General features: G+C 27.7%; 1 protein-coding gene across 2 annotated transcripts in view; it reads left to right on the top strand.

Moving 5' to 3' along the window:
• The window catches only part of LOC107441261 (uncharacterized), a 57,252-nt gene that overhangs the window by 709 nt on the left and 33,633 nt on the right, over positions 1–22,910 (top strand). For both annotated transcript variants that reach the window (XM_043050749.2, XM_071179567.1), the window contains exon 2: positions 17,703–18,052. The gene's annotated coding sequence lies outside the window, so the exon portion shown is untranslated. The remainder of the gene's footprint in view (positions 1–17,702; positions 18,053–22,910) is intronic.

The following is a 22,910-nucleotide window of genomic DNA, read 5'->3' as shown; positions in this document are numbered from 1 at the left end:
TATATAAAATTGATTATGTAAAAATAACAGAAGGTAAAATTTTATGATGTAAATAATTACTATAATGAAGAAAAAAAAACTCCCTATTTTAGAAAATCACCCCAATAATTATTGTAAAACTCTTAAATTTCGAACAATAATTATTTAGAAAAGGCTATAAAACATATATGTTTATTTTCAAAGTTAAAGCTTAATTGCTACTCTAATGTTTATTTAAGGACAAATTTTTTTTGTTTGTTTTGCTATTGCTAATTTCAGAACTAATAAAATTTTAACATCTACTCATTTTAATTAATATTCGCAAAAAAAAATAGTAAAGACACATAAATCAAAAATTACAAAACACCTATAGTTCACTGTATCTTAAAAATAATAAATATGAATTGATGTTAAGTAAGCTAAATAGGATTTTTTATATTATGTCAAACACTTATTGATGTATTTTCAAGTTGTACAATAAATTTAATGATAAATGAAAATTTTCAATACAATATTATCCTTAATAAGTAAGTCTGTCTTTAGAAAATAATTAATATAGTAATTAAATTAATTACAATAATAACTCAATTATTAAACTAATATGTTATCTAAAATAATCAATTTCTCTATCATAACTTTTTTAGTTTAAAACAAATAATAACTATTAATTATTTAAATTTGTAACCAATTGTTTTTCAAAATTATATGTTAAACAAATTACGCTAACAATTTGCAGTTTTAAATATTTTTTTTTTCCTTGTAGATAATATTTTATAGTGCGTTTAAGTTATCTTTCGTGTTCATGCGTGTTTTTTGTACGAAAATAATTTTATCACTTTTTAAATTGAATAAAAATTCTGATCTATAAATGTGAAGAAATTATTTTCTAATGTTAAAAAAAAATATTATTATTAACAATAAACAATTCAAAAATGCGTTATTTCACATAATTCTCAATTTAAAAATATATTTTTACACTGATACATACGAAACGCTAATTCAAGTGATAAGAAACACTGATACATACGAAACGCTAATTCAAGTGATAACACTGGTACATAGGTGATTGAAACGTTACTACCACACTGATTGAAACTTAAAATAATTTTTAGGAAACCATTAATTCAGAAAACCTTCTTCAGAATATAGTACTCCAAAATCTACACAAGAATTTTTTTTTATTGCTTTAACGTGGCTCTTTGAGCAAAAAATCTTGTGGCGTCGTCTTTTTTAATCTTTTTCTATATCTTTAGTTAGCCATGCATAATAAAATAATATAGCTTTTACGTGAACTGGATAAAATTTATTTTAACCAACTACTAAAAAAAATTTTAATAACTATGGCGTGGTCCCTTCTATAACTGCGGGATCCTGGGCAAATGCCCCTTACGACGACTCTGAACATTTCTCGTGATTGACTTCAATTTTATTCTAAAAAAATACAGGAAACGTCTCTGTTTTTCTACCTGTCAATCACGAAAAATGAACCAATCAGACATTGCCATACATAAGAAAACTAATGTGTGGGCGGATCAACAATTTTAATTGGTTCATACTTAGCAATTGAGAAGTCATGTGAAAATTAGTCAGAATCACGTGCCCTATTGTACATTGAAAAGGATTGAATAAGCTGCTTTCCCGAGAGAAAAACTTCTTCTGAACTGTTGATAGACATTGTTTATTGACCAATGAAAAACACTACCATTATAAAAAATTATCTTTAAAAACAAGGTTATTTTGTGTTTATAAATTGTAGAAATCATATTCAATCATGAATATGATATCAATAATTTGTCTTGCTTTAATATTTGGTATAAATATCAATAATTTGTCTTGTATTACTAAGTTACGCTGTTCATCAAAATTTAAGTTATAAACATCGGGGGAAAGTTTTATTTTTAAGCATAAAAATGGGTTAGAATTTGGTATAGTTGACCTCATAGTATGATCTGAGCATAGGTCAGCTGAAATTGTGTACCGATGTTTATGTGAAGTACAATAATCTCGGGGTAACATTACTGGTTTCTTTCCTGAATACGCAATCCTTTATGAAATAGCGAATCTTCATTTGAGTGAGATTACAAATACTCTCTCATCATAAAATATATTTAATGACAAAATAAGTACGTTTACTTTATAATCGCCAGCTAGATGTTAAGCATGAGCATGGAAATATTTATTGTGTTTTAAAATTCACAATGCAGATTTAATTTTTTGTTATTGGGTATTTGATGCATTTTTTTGGCCTCTAAATATAGCCAATCAAAAATTAAGTTGTAATAGTTGACGAAGGAGCTAAGAGACTTTTGACTGTACTAAGGGAATAATTTATCCTCAATGGGTTAATAGAGTTCGTTTGTTTAAACCTCCGTAATGGCGTCACTATCTTGACGTCACTGGGCATAATGTTTCCGTTAGAGCTCCTGAATTAGACTATATATAGTATAGGAGCCTTAGTTTCCGTTAAGGTTATTTTTCAACAATGCTATGACTAAAGCACTAAGGGCTGTTTTTAAATTGTCATGTTAGGTAAAGATTAACATCCATCATCTTGATTTAAACATGTTTGGAAACATTTCGTCAATTGGTGTAGTATGGTACCAAAGCACGGCCAAAGCTTGTTTCGTAACCTGTTCTGTTGTTTCTGCACCGATTTTCAAAAACTCACTATTATACCAGTAAAAAGGTAACTTTCTTTTTTTTTTTTTTGCTATCTAATTACAACAAATAATGAACATTAAATTACGAATAAAAATAAAGATTGGTTGTGCTGCTACGGAGGACTACTACAAAAAAAGTCCTGAAGAAATCTTGAGCAATGAAGGTATAGATTATTGAGTTATCTAAAATTTTCAAACAAAAAAAAGTAATTTGTATTATAATCTAAAGAAATGTTAATTTCTCTGAAATTGATTCAAAGATAATTCCAACGAGGAAATAATAGAAAAAGGTTTCTTATCTATATGGGGGAAAATTTCCAATAAAACTTCTTTATTAAATATTAACATCATATTTTAAAATCATCAAATGTTTAGAAATGAAATATCTTTTTAGCTGTTATCTATGTCTAAAAAAATTAAAAAAATATTTTCAAAATCACTTATTTCCTAGTGATGGAGAACATCACAGTGAAAAATTGAAAAATATTTTTTTTTCCCTCTATTTCTTATTGTTGAATAGTATATGTATATATTAGGACATTGCCCTGATAGTTAAAGTCGAAAATCGTATGAATATAAGAAGCTATGCCTTTTATGTAGGAGGGCATCGGGGATATCATTATCGCATTTTTATAAGTCGTGCACCCTCTTTTTTTTTTAGTAATTATCGATCACTGAAAATAAAAAAAATATATATAAAGTCTCATATGCTGTAAAAAATTCTGGATCAGATTACAGTGTGAAGTACTGGCACTTAAGGTGCATCAACCGTAAAATACATTTTCACTGTAAGATATTACAATATTTAATAATTTTACAGTAATATTTAGTTAATTCGTGTGATTCGGTGATTTTGCGGTAATTATAGTTAAAATCACGATATATCTGATTTTTTCTTCAGTAACATGTTCCGGTAAAAATGGATTTCATTGTAAAAAGTACGGGCACTTTGAGTGCTGGTACTTTTTTTGTAATTTGATCTGGAATTTTTGGCAGTGTATTTCTATTGAAGTGTATTTCTATTGAAAAATTTCTATTGAAGTGTATAGCGAAGAAGAGAACGGGAATAGTTGTGATAAAGTATTGTTAAAGGGGGGGGGGGAAGCGGTTCTCGTCCAACCCGATATTCAACTTTTATTTTATTTCTAAATACCAGAAATTTTAAATTTTGCTCCGTAATTTTTTTTTGTGGGGGGGGGGGCATTCTTATACATTTTTTTAAAAATTTCAATCGTATAATTAATTGCTCTTGGAAAAATACCAAACCTTGACATTCGCTTTTCTCAGAAACAGCTTTCAGGGACATAAAGCCTTCTTCCTCCTTTGTCCAATAACAAAGTTTTTAAAATCCTAGTTTATTGAAAAATTTCTCTATATATGATACTTCCTAAAGAGACAAAAAAATTTCAAATATGCTCAAATTTATAAATTTTTCTTGGAGCTGCAAAAACTTGTTTCATTCTATAGGTTGTTAAAATTATTAAAATCGTAGTTTAAGGGAAAATTGCACTTGCTAAATAGGGAGAATAATATCAAATAAATTCAAACGCATGCAGTTTCTTAAATTGCAAGAATAATTTTCAGCCGTATACGCTCTGAAATAGAGTGGCTTTAATGAAACTATAGTAATGAAACTGAAATTATTATTAAAAAAGTTTTAATTTCGTGATAGATGTATGCATACAAACTTAAAAAGTCTTACCTTTTATGAAACTTCTTCACTTTCTAAAACAGTTACAATTTAATAAATCTCACAGCACTGTAGTACCATCATAAAATCCTTGTTTAAAGTTCAATCGCAGGGAATGAATAAAAAGTTTGTATAGCCACTGTGGAGGCCAAAGTAGCCCTTAAAATATAAGTATTGAGCTATGTGCTTTAAAATATACATTTTTAATTTTCTAATTAAACCATAAAAAAACTTGATGTGATAAAATTTTATCTAATATTTACTAATGCTACTTTTATACTTATTTTAATTTTCTTTTTTCAGCTTAAATTGCACAGTTAAAAATTTGCTTAATTAAAGATTTTATTGTTGTACAGCGTTTACAATATCTCATAGGCAGTCAATTGACAGCGTATATATTTGCAAAAGCAAAAAAAAAAAAAAATTCCCTTTTATTTCTCAAAATAAAAATTTATTACCCATCAATACTATGATTCACTTCAGTTTTATATTTCCCAATTTTAAATACTATTTAAGAATACCGATAATTGGAAACCCTATCACAGACATTTGACCTACCCCTCGACCTTTCAAAAATACATAGAAATATTTCGAAACACGTGTCATCATTATTATGACAAAAATATTACCTAATAAATGTTGAAAAGGCGAACCAGAAATCTAGCTGCTACAGAAAACGACAATTAAACAGAATATAAACATATATCAATGATCTATTTCTAATGTTATTGTATCCTTATTTGTTATAGATAAATAAAATGCTATTTTTTTTTATAAAAAAGAGGAAGAAAAATTAGTTTTTTCGAAATAAATCAAGACGCGGATAAAATAATTTCTATATCCTTTGAGGAAAAAATTTTATTTTTATATTACGAGATTTTATTTTGTTTATTTATTTATTCTAATTTTTTATTTATTTCTTTAACATATCAAAAAAATAATTCTAAGTGCAAAAATAAGTAAATAAATACAAAGATAATTTGAATAGTAATTTTTTTCGGATCGCTTCGCAATCCAAGCTAGCTTTGCTCACTTATTTGATACGCCTAAATAATTTAGTCTAGCTTTATACGATCAAAGTGAAGAGCTTTCGAAAATAAAGTTCCAAAAATAATAAACTTATTCAGCATGTGAAATCTACATTTGGGTATCATTCCGTTCCCGCGTTCCTTGTAATACCTATTGCCATAAAACTTGTCAAAATTAACTAAGTATCAATGGTATCAAAAGTAGTTTGGTGATTTTTTACGGCCTTCCAAAATGGAACTGAATAGTACCTACATTTCTATCGTAAAATATGTCAGAATTAAAAAGAAACATTAAGAAAGTTAAGAAGAAAAAAAAACATTTAATCAAAAATTTTGATTTAAACTTGATTTGAATTTAAGTAGCATCATTCAGCGTAAGTTGAATAAAAGTGAGGTGTTCTGAAAATGTATATATACAATTGTATATTTTTGAGCTAAAATAGAACAAGAGCTAAATTAAATTAAAAAGTCTTATCATGGAAAAAGCTTAAAGCTTCATTGATGGTTTTTGAAAATCCATGTCCGAAACACAATTAATTAAATTAATTGTCACTGGTGTTCAAAATCATTTGACAATTTTTATTTTTTTACGAAAATATTTATGTAAATACAAAAATACACATTTCCCAAAATGGACTGGAATAAAAACTGCATTTTTATCCTAAAATATATAAGAATCAAATAAAACGTTTATATAATCAAGAAGAAGAAAAAAAAACATTAAATCAAAAATTTTTATTTAATGTTTTTTTTTCCTAATTTTCTAAGCATTTAAAATCAAATTAAAATCAAAAATTTTGATTTAAAATTGATTAGAATTTAAGCAACATCGTTCAACATAAGTTATACAAAAGTGAGGCATTCTGAAAAATACATATATACAATCGTAAATTAAGAAGTTAAAATACAACAGGAATCAAATTATATTAAAAAGGAAACAAAAAATCCCATCCTAGAAATACATAGCTTAAAGCTTCATTTATGGTAATTTAAAATCCGCGTCCAAATTTAAATGATTTGCGCTCTAATTTGGTATATATGTTTTCTTCAGTAAACGTTGTCATTTTACGTCTTTTTTTTTTTTTCTTGCTCATGTCTGTTCACTCCTTGCTTATAGTTTACATACTTATATTCATATGCTTTAATGTTTAAAATAATATTATACGGCCTATCCCCCGAAATCTTCTCTTACCAAACCTCTGAAGCAGTTTTTGTCGAATTGCATCGCTCGCTTCTCGTATACTTGTCTAATTTAGTCTAGCCTTGTACGCATACTGGTACACTTTTAAAAGTTAAGTCCTAAAACATGCTACGTATACATTCAATGAAATATTCTACTGGGGAAGCACATATAAAACAAAACAAAACATCCGAAGAGTTTCTCGATATATACAATACAACTATCAAATTCAGTGTTTCAAGGCAAAACAATTTTATTTAAAATTTAATCTGTAACATACCCTTGCAAAACGTATAAAAACTATAAATGAAGAGAAATGAAGAAATTATTGCTGGCCGATTTTTGTTGATGGAATGCTTCTCTTTGCATTGTTAATTATGAAGCATCATTAAAACTAAAATGTAACTCTAAATTAATATTGAATATGGTTAAATTGATGAACTTTATTTTTACTTGAATTGTTTGCTATTAATCTTTTATTGCTTTGCTAACTTATTGCTCACCGTATTATCGTAAAATCTAATTGATTTCTAAAAGTTGCTTTAAGTTACAAGATCTTAGTTACATTAAAAATAAAATGTATTTTTAAAAAAAGTTCAACAAAATTTTTTTTCCATTGATCCAAGTATATTTTTCTTATCACTATTCATTTTATTATAATTATTAATTTATTTTTAAAAATTAAAGGCTAAAGGTATTGCGATTAATAGACAATTTGTCAGAAATCAATGATTTCCTGAACATCATTGCCGAGCTGCAAAATCTTACAAAACTCTCAGCTTTCCCCGTTTTAAAAAGTTCTAACAAGCCACAAATGTACAGTGTGCAAAATAAAAAACGGACCACAATAAATAACTTTTGATCTAATGATCATATCATCACGTTCTAGAACTCAATCGTAAAGATTCCAAGAGCTGACCAAGAGTAAGCTAAGTCAGACCTCTATTTAACGAAGTCCCTAAATCCCGATAATGAGTTCGTTATATGGAAAATTCGTTAAATAAAAAAATCACCCTTTGAAGTACTTAAACAACACAAAACAGGTTTGAAATTCATAAACACTAGACATAATTAAAATATAAATTGATACACTTTTATCTTGTAAACTAGTATCTACTATTTATTTTATAAATCTTAACTGTAAAAGAAATCTGCATGGAAAGTAAGAATAGAGCAAAAGATTATCCAGTACATGCTACATACATTTTCAACTTAAAAAAAGCTAAATTTATGTATAAAATTATAGCTGCATTTATTATAAAAGTAATTTTAAGCATACATTACCACATGCGTTCTTAAGTTCAACTACTACTGATAAAATCTGTTAATTTTGACTGAGTTTTTAGTTTGAAATGCAAGCAAAGAGGGAAAGGGATTTTAATCCTTTCTCTGCTTCTAAAGTTAAGTGACTTAAAAAAACAACTCAAGGTCATTTCCCCCATAAAATGCGTTATCAAGCTTAAAATATTCTGAAATATTTTGGGAAATAGGGAAAGTGAATCTCAAAGAAAAGTTCGTTTAAATAGAAAATTCACTTCGCAATTTGGAAGTAATAATACGAAGAAATTTCCAAACGTTCTGGGTTCCTCGAAAGAAATCGCAAAATAGGGAAATTCGCAAAATGGAAGTTCGTTAAATAGAAGTCCGAGTGCAATCGATATTTTAAATTAAGAAATCAGGCACAAAAACGTACTTTCTTTGAATAAATGCACCTTTTTTGGTCACATTCGGATTACTGACCCTCAAAATATATGGGGCAGCCGTAATCTGGGAAATATGATCCCAATAGTTTGGTCAAGAAAGCTGTCCAAAGTTTGGACTTCTTGATATTAATTTTGCTTTTTGCGTATTTCACCATATCTCGTGAGCTTTTTAAGCGAATTGAAAACTTTTTGCACACAATTATAAAACTCGTTTATCTAAAAAAGATAACTCCATACAAAGTGTGTCTTTTAGTAAATATTTATTTTCAATTATTTAATTTAATATTAGTCTAAAAACTTTCAAGATGTGTAAGATATACATATTTTTGCATCATTTTAAATGGCAAAATACAAATTGTGGACAAAATCAGCCGGATTTTTATTGGGAAACCGAATTTTACAAAATACGATTTTTTGAAAATTCGATTTCTCAGGAATCGATTTTCGAATTTTATAATTCAGCTCGAAAATTATTCAATTCTCTTAAAATGCTCTCGAGACAGGGTGAAATGCGCAAAAAAATAAAATTATTATTAACCCTTTGACGCAAAATGTTTACTTTACATATCTTTCATACTTTTTGCAATATTTTGTATTAATTTAGATCAAAATAAATGAAAATTCTCATATTTAGTTTTTTAATAATTTATGTTTATGAAATGCATCATGAAAAACCGGTTTCTTTTCTGGATTAGTCTGGATTCATACTCGGCGCTCTTTAATAAAATAATTTCTCAAATTTGCAGTTATTCATATCTAAGAGAAACAGTAATTTATCATTGAAATATCTTTACTTCACAAAATCAATTATTGATAAATTTTTAAACATAAATGAAAACAATTTTGGATTTTATATATTAGAGTTCGTTTTCATATTTTAGTGTTCGTTTTAAATTCGTTTTCGGATTTTATATTTTAGCGCAAATATAACTCCGATAATCTAACAGATTTTTTTTTAATAACTATTTAAGTGTTTTTTATTGTTAAAAAATACCAAAATATATTTTTGCTTGTGATTAGAGCATCAGAAAAAAATATCGAAAAGGGACACGGGTGTCCCACTTGCGTCAAAGGGTTAAGAGTCAAATGACCAAACTATTGGTATACTATATTTCCCGGAGTAGGGTTACTCCTTATTGTTTGGGGGGTCAGAAATCCGAATTTGACAGGAAAAAATGTATGTTTAGTCAGTGAAAATACGTTTTTGTGTCTAATTTTTTAACTTAAAAATATCGTCTGCCATAATTAATCAGCATATTTGAGCCATGCAGATTGAATCCTAGAATGTAAATATCCGGTCATTAGATCAAAAATTATTCTGGATGGTCCGTAACTTTTTTCTGCACTGTACAATTGACATTGAATCAATTCTAAAAAATTTAAAAAATAATAGGTCCAATAGTAAAAAAAAATATTAAAACTAAAATATACGAATAGGATTTCTGTTAGTAACGACATAAGTTTTGAAATAAATTTGTAAAAAAAAAAAATTAAAAAAACGCGCGAAGTAGCGAGAACTAGAAACGCTAAAATAAAGCGCATGAAAACGAACCAGGAAGTAATGGTAAAAAGCTCCAATCAAAATGAGGCTTTTTCTTTTCCCCCCATCTTGATGCAAAACAGGGCGCTTTTTCTGAGAAAAAGCGCCCTTCTGACCAATCAGAAAATAGGAGATAATTCAACGAGGAAGTAGGGAAAGTAGGGAAAAACCACCATTCTCCGTTTCAACTTTTGATCTATGTTTACAACATTTCTTTTTTTCTTTTTTGGTTGTTCTTTTTTATTTTATCAAGAATCTGATTTTTACATTTACGAGGTAGATTTGTATATTTTTTTTCAAAATGATTTAATTATAAAATATTGGCAGTTTCTTCAAATTTATTTATTATCAATTCATTATAATTTTTCTATAAACATTTCATCGTTGCTTTATTAAAACATTTTGTAATAATTTCAGTAAAAACATTTCATATTTTTAGATTCAAAAATAATTCATGAATGACTTTTTTTTATAATTTTCATGAAAACATTTTATATTTTTAGATTCAAAAATAATTCATAAATGATATTTTGTTATAATTTTCATGAAAACATTTTAAATTAAAAAAAAAAAAAAAAAGAAAGAAATTCCTTTTAAGAGAAAAATGGTTGCAATTCAGATTTGTCTATTAGATTGATTTCTTTTTCCCTTTAATGAAAATGAAGAAAAAAATTTCTTTAATCTTTTTTTTACAACTTTTGTACTGTTTATTAAACCTGTAATTACTGCTGTTAAAAATAATTAGCTAAACTTGAAAATATTAAGCTGTCATTGTCAATCTAAAAATAAAAATGATAACCTTTATTTCAAAAAAATAGATTTTGCAATGGGTAATGCAATTACCCATTGCAAAATCTATTTTTATTCTAATAGCAAATTAAATGTATTCTTTCAAAAGTTAAAAAAACAATTACCCCTTCTATGATCTTCCCTTCCATTGTAGGTCACTGGATCATAAAATTTAAGGCTTCCCAATTTTGTGACCGACAGTATGACTATAGCAATGTGATCAATAATGCGCACTAATCACCTATACCGTCTTTCATTTCCAAACAAGCTGGTATCCTTCGATATGAAGCTGTGTGGTCTTTCACCAGGGAACGAATCCCAGTTTTCACAATGACAGCTCAGTGTTTTAACCACTTCAAAATTTTTAAATAATTGTAATAAGTTTTATATATTTGTTTTTAATATGTATATTTTTCATAAGGAAACATCCTTCTTGTTCAATAATATTTTTCTCTTTCATTAGTTAATAAAGAAATATTTTTATTCGCAATGAAATATTCATTCAAGAACATTATATTTTTAAAATATTTAGAACTTTATATCATTCGAATTATCATTTTTACCGAAGCAAATTTAACCTATATAATTATACAAATTTAACCGAATAAATGGTTTTTATGCCATGCTTCAAATTATCATGAAAAAATTACCAACTTTTAGCACATTTACCATATTGTATCACACATTTCACACATTATGAAAAAAATGTGTAAAAATAAACAAATAAAAATGATTTTATTAATACTGATTTCTTACCATAGAATTCAATGAAAGTAAAAATTTTAAGTTACTGTTCGGTTTTTCTTTTCTACTTTTTTTAAAAATTTCCAACCATTAAATATTGATAAGCTTATTATAATTCGAATAAGATGTTATACATCGCTTAAAAAAAGTCTTATTTCTATTTTTTATTAAAAAATATTCCCCAAAAAATTGGTGGTATGTTGAAGCGCAATACGGGAACTATAACACTACTCGGAGAAAAAAAATTCTGATGCAATTATCGTATTGTATGGTAATAACATTTCTGGTAAAAAACGTAATTCTGGTTAATAAAACCGAAATATACGATATTTAAACCATTCATTTGGTAATTTTTTCATTTGTGTCGTAACGGTTTACTGGAAATTCTGGTTTTCAAAATTATAGTTCTTGCTATCACACATTTAGTAAAAAAATACATAACTAAAAAGTAAATGAAACCGAATTTTTATGCCATGCTCTAAGCTATCCTGATAAAATTACCTAATTTTACCTCAATTGCGATACTGTATCACACGTTGTAAAACTATATTTTTTTGTTAATTTTGCCAAAATCATTACCAAAGCGCTTCGGAAAAAAATACTGAGCATACTACTTTAGAGTTGCCATAAAACAAAATTATGGTAAATTTTACCATACTCTAGTAGTTTTGACCATGCTTTTTTTTCTCAGCGAAGAAATGTTTTTTTCATTTAAATAAGTAATTAGTTTATTAAATTACGTTTAAGAGATTGTCACAATTTTAGTAATTTATTTTTTGTTGTTAAAAATTAGAGAGAAGCTCTTTATCCCATTACAAAGAATAAGAAAAAACAAATTATTTTTGAATAGTTTTTATGAAATTCGTTGACTAAAACATAAAGATTACTGTTAGTTTCCAGATTAGTCTGTTTCGTGTTAATTTTTTAATTTTCTTTTGACATAACTCTAGCATGCAGCTAATATACACTATTCGAATTTTCATTCTAAAATTACAGTAGAACAACTGACTGCAGTCTGTCAGTAAAGTTTACGGTAAAGAACAGTTTTTACTTTTAAGGTTTTGAAAATGCTTGCATCTAGTATGGTTACAAGAATTGTAAACGTATAACTATGCTGTTTTTTAACCATTTACAAACAGTATAGTTTCAAAACTTTTAAAAAGGAAATTAAGCGAACATTGAAGCTAGGCTTTCCGTTAGGTAATACGTTAGGTATAGTTGGGTGATGGCTTAGTTGTGTTTTTTCAAATAATTTAGGGGATACCGGGGATGTGGTTTAATTAGTTTATCTAGTTGTTTTACCCATCGTAGCAGAGGAAAAATGCTAGACTTTTTTTGTCTTAAACAACTTTATGGTGCTACCATCTATGCGGGAATAAAAGTGTGGTACTCTAATTGCCAGGGTCATGAACTGAGAAGCGCAGAACACTTAAAATTTTGTATGCACTGATGGGAATACAGAAAATATAGTGTATTGTCAACACTGAGTTTCGAACCCCGTTTTGTCGGTCATAAGATTGACAAATTAGCTCTCTGAGTTGTAATATGTACTCATCTGAAAGGAACTAAGTGATTTCTAGTTGGTGTCGCCTACCAACATAAAATTCTAAATGTTTGATCGTATTAGGTGAGAGATGTTAATAAGCAGTTTTTCAAACAATTAATAATTCGAATACTATCTTATTTATGGTTATTTGACTGTGGTGAAATGGGTTCGAATCTCAGCGTTGGCTTATCGTTTTAAAATATGCACCCGACTTACACCGACCTTAGTGATGACATTAAATATCCTTAGAGGTAGACGGATCATGGGTTAGAATCCCTTTGCCGTCAGGATAACCGTTGGAGGTTTCCGTTGTTTTCCTCTTCATGTAACGCAAATGTGGGTTAGTTCCATCAAAATATCCTTCACGAAAGCAAATTTATGGCTCAGCTGTTCACCCACGGCTATAATATTAAATAAAAAGTAACAATTAAATAAATTGCTATTGAAACATTTTTTCTAAGAGATATCTTACAATTAAAAGTAGTCATTAATTGATTTTTAAATTCGCCTACCATTCTCCTTTTCATTGTTTTAATTGCAATTAAAACAGCGAGGCCATGAGAAATATATATTTAATTCCGCATGGATGATAACAAATAGTAAAATTTGGAGGTCTTATTTTTTTGCAGCAATTTTTTAATTATTTTAAGAAAAGCAATTTTTTTTTTAAAAAAATGTTCTATATCTGATTTCGATGAAAGGGATAGAGCTTTGAAAATTTTCCATATCAACTTTTTCTTTAAGATAAATGACCTAAAATCTCAATAATAGCAGAGACGAAAAATATTAATCGTGTTAAGAAATGTGTTGAAATTCAATTTTTTTAAACTTTGAACTACTGGAAGAATTACTGTGGCAAGGACAGAAAAACAGCATACACAAAATCAACCAAGCATTCCTCCATGAATCCTCAATCTTTAATCTCTTTTCCCTCAANGCCAGACGTGGACTATACGGTTAAGGGTTTTGCAAACCTAGGTACGTGTCCACTTCTGGAAGAAAAGAAAAGAAAAAAGTCCCCTTGCTGTCCGGATAACCGTTGGAGGTTTCCGTGGTTTTCCTCCTCATGAAATGCAAATGCGGGTTAATTCCATCAAAAATCCTTCACGAAGGCTAATTTCTGGGTCAGCTTTTCAACCACGGCTATAATATAAAATAAAAAGTAACAATGAAGTAAATCGTAATTGAAACCTTTTTTCAGGGAAATTTCTAACAATTAAAAGCAGTCATTAACCGATTTTTAAATTCGTCTACCAATCTCCTTTTCATTGTTTTTAATTGTAATTCAAACTGCGAAGGCTTTGAGAAATATATATTTAATTCCGCATGGATGATAACAAATAGTGAAATTTGGAGGTCTTATTTTTTTGCAGCAATTTTTTAATTATTTTGAGAAAAGCAATTTTTAAAAAAAAATGTTCGATATCTGATTTCGATGAAAAGGATAGAGCTTTGAAAATTTTCCATACAAATTTTTTCTTTAAGATAAATGACCTAAAATCTCAATAATAGCAGAAACGAAAAATATTAATCGTGTTAAGAAATGTGTTGAAATCCTATTTTTTTAAACTTTGAACTACTGGCAGAATTATTGTGGCAAGGACAGAAAAACAGAATACACAAAATCAACCAAGCATTCCTCCATGAATCCTCAATCTTTAATCTCTTTTCCCTCAAGACTATATTCCTGATCTAATCAAGTGATATTTTGGAATGTTCCTTTTATTTTTATTAAAATTTTAAGTAATAATCTAATTTCGTTCATTGTAGCGTAAAGTAAGCTCATTTTTTAATAAAAAATAATAAGAGAAAAACGTCTTTATTTAACTTATGTCGCTTCGGAATTTTTTGAAAATAAAAATAACTAAATAATTTTTTTTCTTTTAATTTTAGTTTTCAAAAGTTAACTTTTTGTGTTTCGTTTCAAACTCGATTGAGAGATGTGATTGACTGCATTATTAGTATTTATTATTTTTTCTTAATTTCGTTTGCTCAAAAACTTGTGCTTGTTATCATTATATTTAAACCTATGGGGGCTTTCATAGCTCCAGTAAATTTCTAAGGTTCTCTTTTCTTCTAGCTTAGATCTTGAAGAAAAAGAATGTTTTGCAAAAACACTTCGTCAGCCATCGAATTTGTCGGTGGGAGGGGGGGGGACGTGAAAGGAAGAAAACAGTCGTATCTCAAATTACAATCATAATTTTTTAATTACTTTGTGCAAATGAACGGAAATGGGGTGGGATAACTTTTCTTGTCCTCTGGGTTGGTTCAAAATTGCAAGGCTACGGAGTTGCGCATTAGTAGTCGCAAACCCAAAATTGGTTCTTTTGTTCCACGGCGGTTATAAAATAAAATAAAATGAACGGCAACCAAAAATATATTTTACTACATGTTAAAGTACTTGAACGTTCATAAAAAAATAAATACGTATTTATATTTTTTGAGTTTATACATGCATTAAGAAAATTTTTTTGTTTTGTTTTTTACCCGTTCTTCAGTTTAAAATCCTAACACTTCTTAAATTCTTATTTTATACACAAAAAGTAGCATCAAAGTGATAGGTGGCTCGTTTTTCTCAGTGATCTCATAGTACAGGGTCTTTATAATTAAAGTTCCACTTTGAAATGGCTATAAAAATAAAACTACCCGACCAAATGTCATCAAACTTGATAAATGTCTATAAGAAGTCATGGGATTTTAGTTCCCGCAACAAAAAAAAAAAGAAGAAAAAAAATAGTTCAAAAATTCACCAGCAGCGGAGAATGGCGCTGTATGCAATAGTGTTAAACNTTTTTGAGTTTATACGTGCATTAAGAAAATTTTTTTGTTTTGTTTTTTACCCGTTCTTCAGTGTAAAATCCTAACACTTCTTAAATTCTTATTTCATACACAAAAAATAGCATCAAAGTGATAGGTGGCTCGTTTTTCTCAGTGATCTCATAGTATTAAGTAATAGAAGATAATATATTTATTTCAATCGTGTTATAGCTGGTCTTATAATAGAAGTTTAACTATTATAGAATAAATTATAGGAATCAAAATGCATGTAATGTTGATAATATTAGGCAACATTTTTAGGAAATATAAATCAAACATAATAATTAGTTATACTGTAATGCTTTTATATTGTATGTATTATTCGTCCCCAATAGCTCACTTTTCAGCTTTAGTGCTACGTAAAGTATATTATTTCAAAATTGTAAATTTGCTATAATTATACCGAATTTATAAATTCTGTTTTCGTTCACACAAATAAACTCGATGAGAAATGATCAAATGGACGAAAGTGAGCATTGTGGCTCAGGGAATAGAACATTTTAGTCCCAATGACGTCACCCAGGTTTGAATCACAAAGGTTGCTGGTTGTTACGAATTCTGCTCCCGGTTCATACCAACTGCAGAGCTGACGTAAAATCTTCTCAGTGGTAGACAGATCATAAGTTAGAGTCCCATTAACCTAGGGCTAATCGTAGAAGGTTTTCGATATTTTCCTCTTCCTGTAATGCAAATTTGGGTTAATTCCACCAAAAAGCTCTTCAAGAAGGCTGGCATGTCTCACTGTTAGATCCAGAAGTTCCCTCGTCTCCGATTTTGAGTTCAAAATTACAAGGCTCTGGAGTTAAATATTGATAGTGATAAACTCAGAACTGGGTATCGGTTTTTCAACGCCAGTTATTGAAAATAAAATATCTATATTTTGTATTCTTTTGCAAGGGAATTCCATTTTTTTAAGTATAACATTGTATTGCAATATTGCTAACAATATTCTAAACATTTTAAAATTCCTTATATTTATCAATATATATTTCATAACTTTTTGAAAATTAAGCCTATTTCCATACCTACATTAATTGATTTCATCATTGTAAATTTGTAGTAACTATGGCTAACATTAAATAAATTTGTATATTTTTCAATATATGCTTAGTATTTTCCTGCGAGCAAGTTCGTGTATGCATAATGTATATAACATTTTATTTCAGCATCATTATTTTGCTACCCTCATTCAAAACATTCACAATTTATTACATTTTTTAACATACAGTCGAACCTCACTAACTCGAACCTCGATATCACGAATTTTTCGATATCTCGAAGAAAAAAAAATTCCCTTCAAATTTCCTATACACTCAATGTTACAAAAAACCTTGATTTCTCGAATTTTTTTGTCTTATCTCTCGATAACTTGAATTTTTTTCCCCATAAATAGTGCAGATTTTTTTTCTGAAAATAAAAAAAAAAATATTCCAAAAAAAATATTTTAAGAATAGAAAGCCAATTTTCATAATCATAATCAATTCTCAAACAAACACTTTCTGCAGTGGACACTGTAAGGAGATTAACTGAGAGGCAGCTGAATATGTCAGAGGAGAAATTTAAAGCTATAGTCCACTTAGAAAGTGTTATAGACAAACTTTCTTACACATTTCTAAAGCAAACAACAATTGAATCTTTTTAAGTATAAAAAGTGTTTTTAGAATAAATATGGAATATTAAATAAGGTATTTAAAGATCATTTTTCTTTATTCTACCATCGATAACATGCGATTTTCGATAGTTCGAATTTTCGGTATCTCGAATTTTTTCTCCTCTCCTTTCAAGTTCGAGATATCGAGGTTTGACTGTATATTTAATAATGTTTTGTAAGTAAATTCGATTTCTTTACTTATTACGTATGTATTTAATATTTTTCTGTAAGTAAATTCGATTTTCCAGTGAATCTTAATCTACTGCAAGATTACAATTTTCCCGTTATTATTAATAAAAATTAATTATCCGTTTTCATGCGTATTTCATGTTATAATTTACTTAAGCTAAATTATTTTTTCTTTTTTCATTCTAGGTTGCAATAAGACGAAATGGCTAATTCAATGAAAGAATTTTTAGAAAATACGAATTTCAGCATTGAAAGCTATTATACATTATTTGTCGATGTGCATTTTATACAGAAGGATGCTAAAAAAATTATTATCCAACTTATGAGAAAAAGTCACGAGTTTTTCTGGATGAATAAAATAGATCGCAACAATATTTTAGAACTTGAAAGAAAAATAGGGAATTTTTATCGGGAAAAAAGATACGAGCAGGGAAAATGAGGAACCCTCCACCCATGCGTTATTATCAGTTCAGTGCGTAAAGAATTTCCAGTGAATTCACCTGCTTAAACACGTTGTGCTTTTTAAAAATTACTTGGTAAGTCTTAATTTGAGTAATGATATTTGTGCTCTTTTGTGAAAATTACTTATTGAATTAATTTAAAAAACTATGTGCTTGTAACATAATTAACAAAAAGTTTCTGCATTAAAAATATTTGAGTTATGTAATTGCTGAAACAAATTCCTCTTATATTGAAAATAAAATCTTTATCTCAATAACTCTATGACGTGCGAAATTTGGCTGTAGATTTATTTGAATTCAAGATTAAATATATTGCTAAACCTAATAATAGGTTTATGTCATGACTTTTACTTATTTCTGAAATCTTTTTTTTCTTGAAAACTAATGATTGATTCAAAAGCTCAAAAATTTAGATAACACTCACAAATTTCGTTTATTAATGATATCTGAGGTATGTAAATACAAAAATAAATTTCATTAATTTCGAAAATAAAAATATGAATAAAATTATGAAATAAAAATATAATTTCGTCCAGAGTTACAAAGTTCGTCCATTAAGTGATTAGAATTCATAATTATATAGAAATATCGTAGTTAGGATATAGAAATACTGCAAAAGTGGCATACATAAAATGATATTCCTCACCTCTAAACTAAACAAAATTTACATTATTTGCATTATTTTTCTTTTTTGCACATTTTTTAAGTAATTACGACGATTTTTATTCACGATTTTTGCTTCTTTATTTTTAAGAGATTTTTTCTAAAAGAGGTTAATTTTTTTTTCAAATTCAGGAGTCTAAGTTTCTTTATCTTGAAAATAAATGTGATTTAGTATCATTTCTTTTCAAGTATAAGATTAAGCAAAGTATTTTCGCTGATAATTGTAAGAATATAGGAAATTTTCGTTATAGAAGAAGTTTTAATTTTGTTGATAGAAAGAGGAAGTTATTTATAGTCTTGCTATTTATATGTTATTATTATTTATAAGTTATTACTATTTATTTTCTTCCATATAAAAAGGATTTTTGTTGAATTACAAAATAAAATTTCTCACTTATAAATACTTTATAATAAAACTAAAAATGTAAACATATTATAAATTATCAAAATCGAAAACTTTTTATTCATTTATATTCTGTAAATAATATTCAAATTTTCATACAAAACAAATCTGTTATATAGTCTAGGATTTATTTTAGGCTATCAGATTATTTTTGCGTGTTCCTCAATATAAATATAATGAATGGTGAATATTTAAAATAATGTTGGTTAGAACTTATCAAATTTCAAATGCAATACAGAGATTATATCATTTGTTATTAGTTGTTTAAGTCATTAAAATTTATTCGAATATTTATAGGTTGGTAAGGAAATATTCCTGGTTGTCAAATTTTCAGTAATTAACTTAAGTAAATCCTGTTTTGTATTTGCGCTGACCCATATTTCATTATTGTAATAAATTTAGAGTACAACTTAATCAACCTAATTTATTTCTTTGCTATTCTTTTGTACTGTAAAACATAAAAAGGAAGAATTTGAGAATGATAATAATAAAATAAAAGTTGTTGGAACATAAGTATCTTACACAAGAAAAATTTTTATCATTAAAAAGTTAGAAAAACTAATCATATTTTAAAGTTTGGGAAAAAGTATAGTAAATTTTAAAAAGTGTTATTAAGTTTAAGCATAAAAGGGGTGTTTAAAATATCAAGATTAATTTTCCATCGTGAATTGATAAAGTTATTTTGAAATTTCCCAAAAAAATTATTAAACTCGTTAAAATTCCCTAAATTATATCGAAATTTCTTCCTCTTTAAAAGAAAAAAAAAAAAAAAAAAGTCATCTTGATTTTGGAAAGAAAAAAAAATATTTGCTTGCACTTTTCTCTTTAAAAGTAACGTTACCCTAAATTAAGTAGCACCTTTTGATACTGGCAAACAAGATCTTTTTAGTTACTTTTGATCAGTTAAAAATAAAACCAAGCTATACTTTCTACATTAGGTTATATTTAACAGCATAATGAAGTGTTTTGTGTTCAGAATTTATCCTACTATGAAAACAGTGTGTAGTTTGAATGCAGAATCAATTCTTACATAATTGTTTTAATATTAACTAAATGTTGGCGTATAACATAAATTCAAATATTTTGTATAAAAAAACTGTGCTAAAATTTGCAAATAAATTTAAAGTTCGCAAATATGTTAATTTCTATTATTAACTTTACTTATTTAGAGTTAGTTCATATAGCTATTCATTGTATTGTTATATTGTCTATTGTATTGTTACATTGTATAGCTATTAATAGTATTGTTCATTGTATTGTTCATATAGCTATTCGTTGTATTGTTCATTGTATTGTTCATATAGCTATTCATTGTTAATTGTTAGTTGATATAGTTATGGATTGAATTGATAGTTTCACATTGAAAGGGTGCCAAAAGAAAAGCACCAATATTAACCAAAGCCTTCAAAGCATTTAGAAAGTATGTCCCTCTCAGAAAGAATGTTCAAACTACTGTTGCTTAAATTGTGAAATAAAAAATACAACTAAAAAAAATTACAAATCATATATCTTTTGAAAATATAAAATGTACAAAACAAAAAAATTAACAACAGAATAACTTTTGACCTAATAATTAATTCTTTACTTACAGAGATGTTATTTAAAGGTTCGAAAGATTGCCCTTAATAATACAGAGAGAGAAAAAATATGGTTAAATTACCGCACTGAATGGTAATTACATTTCTGGAAAAGAAAACTACAATTCTGGTTTAAAAAAAAAAACTGAAATATATGGTATTAAAATCATTCATTTTGTAATTTTTCCGTTTATGTTTTAAGGGTTTACCGGAAATTCTGGTTTTCAAAATTACAGTTCTTATTTTCCTCACGATTTGTAGAAAATACAAAACTAGAAGGTAAATTGAACCAAATAAATGGTTTTTATGACATTCTATGGTAATAGGTTAAAAATACCGAATTTTGCCTCATTTACCAAATTTTGTGACAGTTTAAATTCTTATCATGTTCTGAAAGTTTTGAAATTTTTAAAAAAAATTTGAAAATCACAAAGACAGACCTTTTCCAAAATGCTTAGAATAACCCCTAAAATTAATAACGTTTTGGTACTGAAAAATTTGTGATTGTATGGAAAAGAAACCATCAGACAATGCCAACCTTCATCGATTAAGAGGTACCTCAAGGTTGAATCAAGTTAAGCATGTCTTATATACTAGTGAATTGATGTTTAATAATCGCAGTGGTAGTTACGCCAGAATACTCCCCTCCAGAATTTTATGAGGGATAGAATTCGATGAACGGATACCTCTAGTTGCTGTATTTGTGAAGGACCGGGAGAGCTGGATTAAGGTCACCGGGTATTGAACTTGAGAGCTGTATTAAGATCATGGTTGTGTGTGTGGTCACTCCTGTGTTGCTATTAGCAGTCGATAGTGCAGGATCCCGTTGTGTATTAATGAGACTGAGTAGCAACGGCGTTAGGAGGACGATGACGCAGACACAATTAACAAGTCAGCTGTTCAATGCGGACCATCTAAGTAATCGTGATCATATCACATCGGCATGTCACCAATGTGGGGAAAAGAAACCATCAGACAATGCCAACCTTCATTTATCAAAAGGTACCTCGAGATTGAGTCAAGTTAGCATGTGTTATATGCTAGTGAATTGGTATTCAATAATCGTAGTGGTAGTTACGAAACAATTATAAACGATACTATATCTATTTCAATTATTCAAAATACTTCCATGCGAGAATAACGTATAGCGTTGAGAACAGATATAAGTCTGTAACAGGTCTAAAATATCTGTTGCGCAAAATATTACCAGTTCCAATCACACAGATCCTATATTAACTAATATGCTCTTCATTTTAAGTTGTTTTGAGTAAACAATACGTTTTGATGAACTGACTAACTGAATTCAATTTATTTCAATAAAGATTCAACTTCTATATCTATTCAACTTCTATATCTCTATATTAGTAGCAACGTTATTTTTTATCCGTTGCGCTATATTTCGTAAGACCGTTAGGCTTAAAAACAGAAAAATCGTCAAATTGCTGCTGGGCTGTTTTAATGTAGGAATGTATGCATGTTAGCTTTGTTCCTCGGAGTAAACTTAAGGCAATAGAGGTAAACTAAATTAACGTTTTTATCTTAATAATCCTATGTTGTCATCGAACATCCAAACTTTAGTATTTAAACTAATATAGATTTGTTATAACATATGATAACTGTTCATATGATAACGCAATGGCATATGATAACGCAAATAAATAATAAATGAATATTTAAGAATTTTAAGTAACTGTCAAAACATTCATGTTAATAATTATAAGTAATTGTAAAATTAATAATTTATACACTGAGAAAAGAAGTATGGTCAAAGTTATAAGAATAAAGCAAAATTTATCGTATTTCTGGCTCTATGCGAACAACAAAAAGCACGGTAAATATTACCGAAACGCTTTGCTTATGATTTGATAAAAATAAGAATTAAATATTGTTTTCTAAAATTTGGTTAAGGTTGTAAAATTTTATTGTTTTATCAGGGTACATTTGAGCATGGCATAGAAACTATTTATTCGGTTAAATTTAGTTTTCAGCTTTGTGCTTTTTAAATAAATGTGTAATAATAAGAACTATAATTTTGAAAACCAGAATCTCTAGAAAAACCGTTACCATATGAACTGAAAAATTACCAAATGAATGGCTTAAATACCATAAATGTTGATTTTATTACTAGAATTATGTTTGTTTGTTTTTTTAGTTATGTTTGTTTGTTGTTTAGTTAGTTTAGAGTGATTATGTGAATGAAAACCGGACAAATATATCATTTATTGACTGCAAGACACCACAAATCTTTTACTTAAAATATCAGTTGAGCAATCCATATATATATATATAT

This window comes from Parasteatoda tepidariorum, chromosome 4, assembly GCF_043381705.1.
Source record: "Parasteatoda tepidariorum isolate YZ-2023 chromosome 4, CAS_Ptep_4.0, whole genome shotgun sequence".
NCBI classification, from domain to species: Eukaryota; Metazoa; Arthropoda; class Arachnida; order Araneae; family Theridiidae; genus Parasteatoda; species Parasteatoda tepidariorum.
This window is presented reverse-complemented; position numbering and strand designations above follow the sequence as displayed.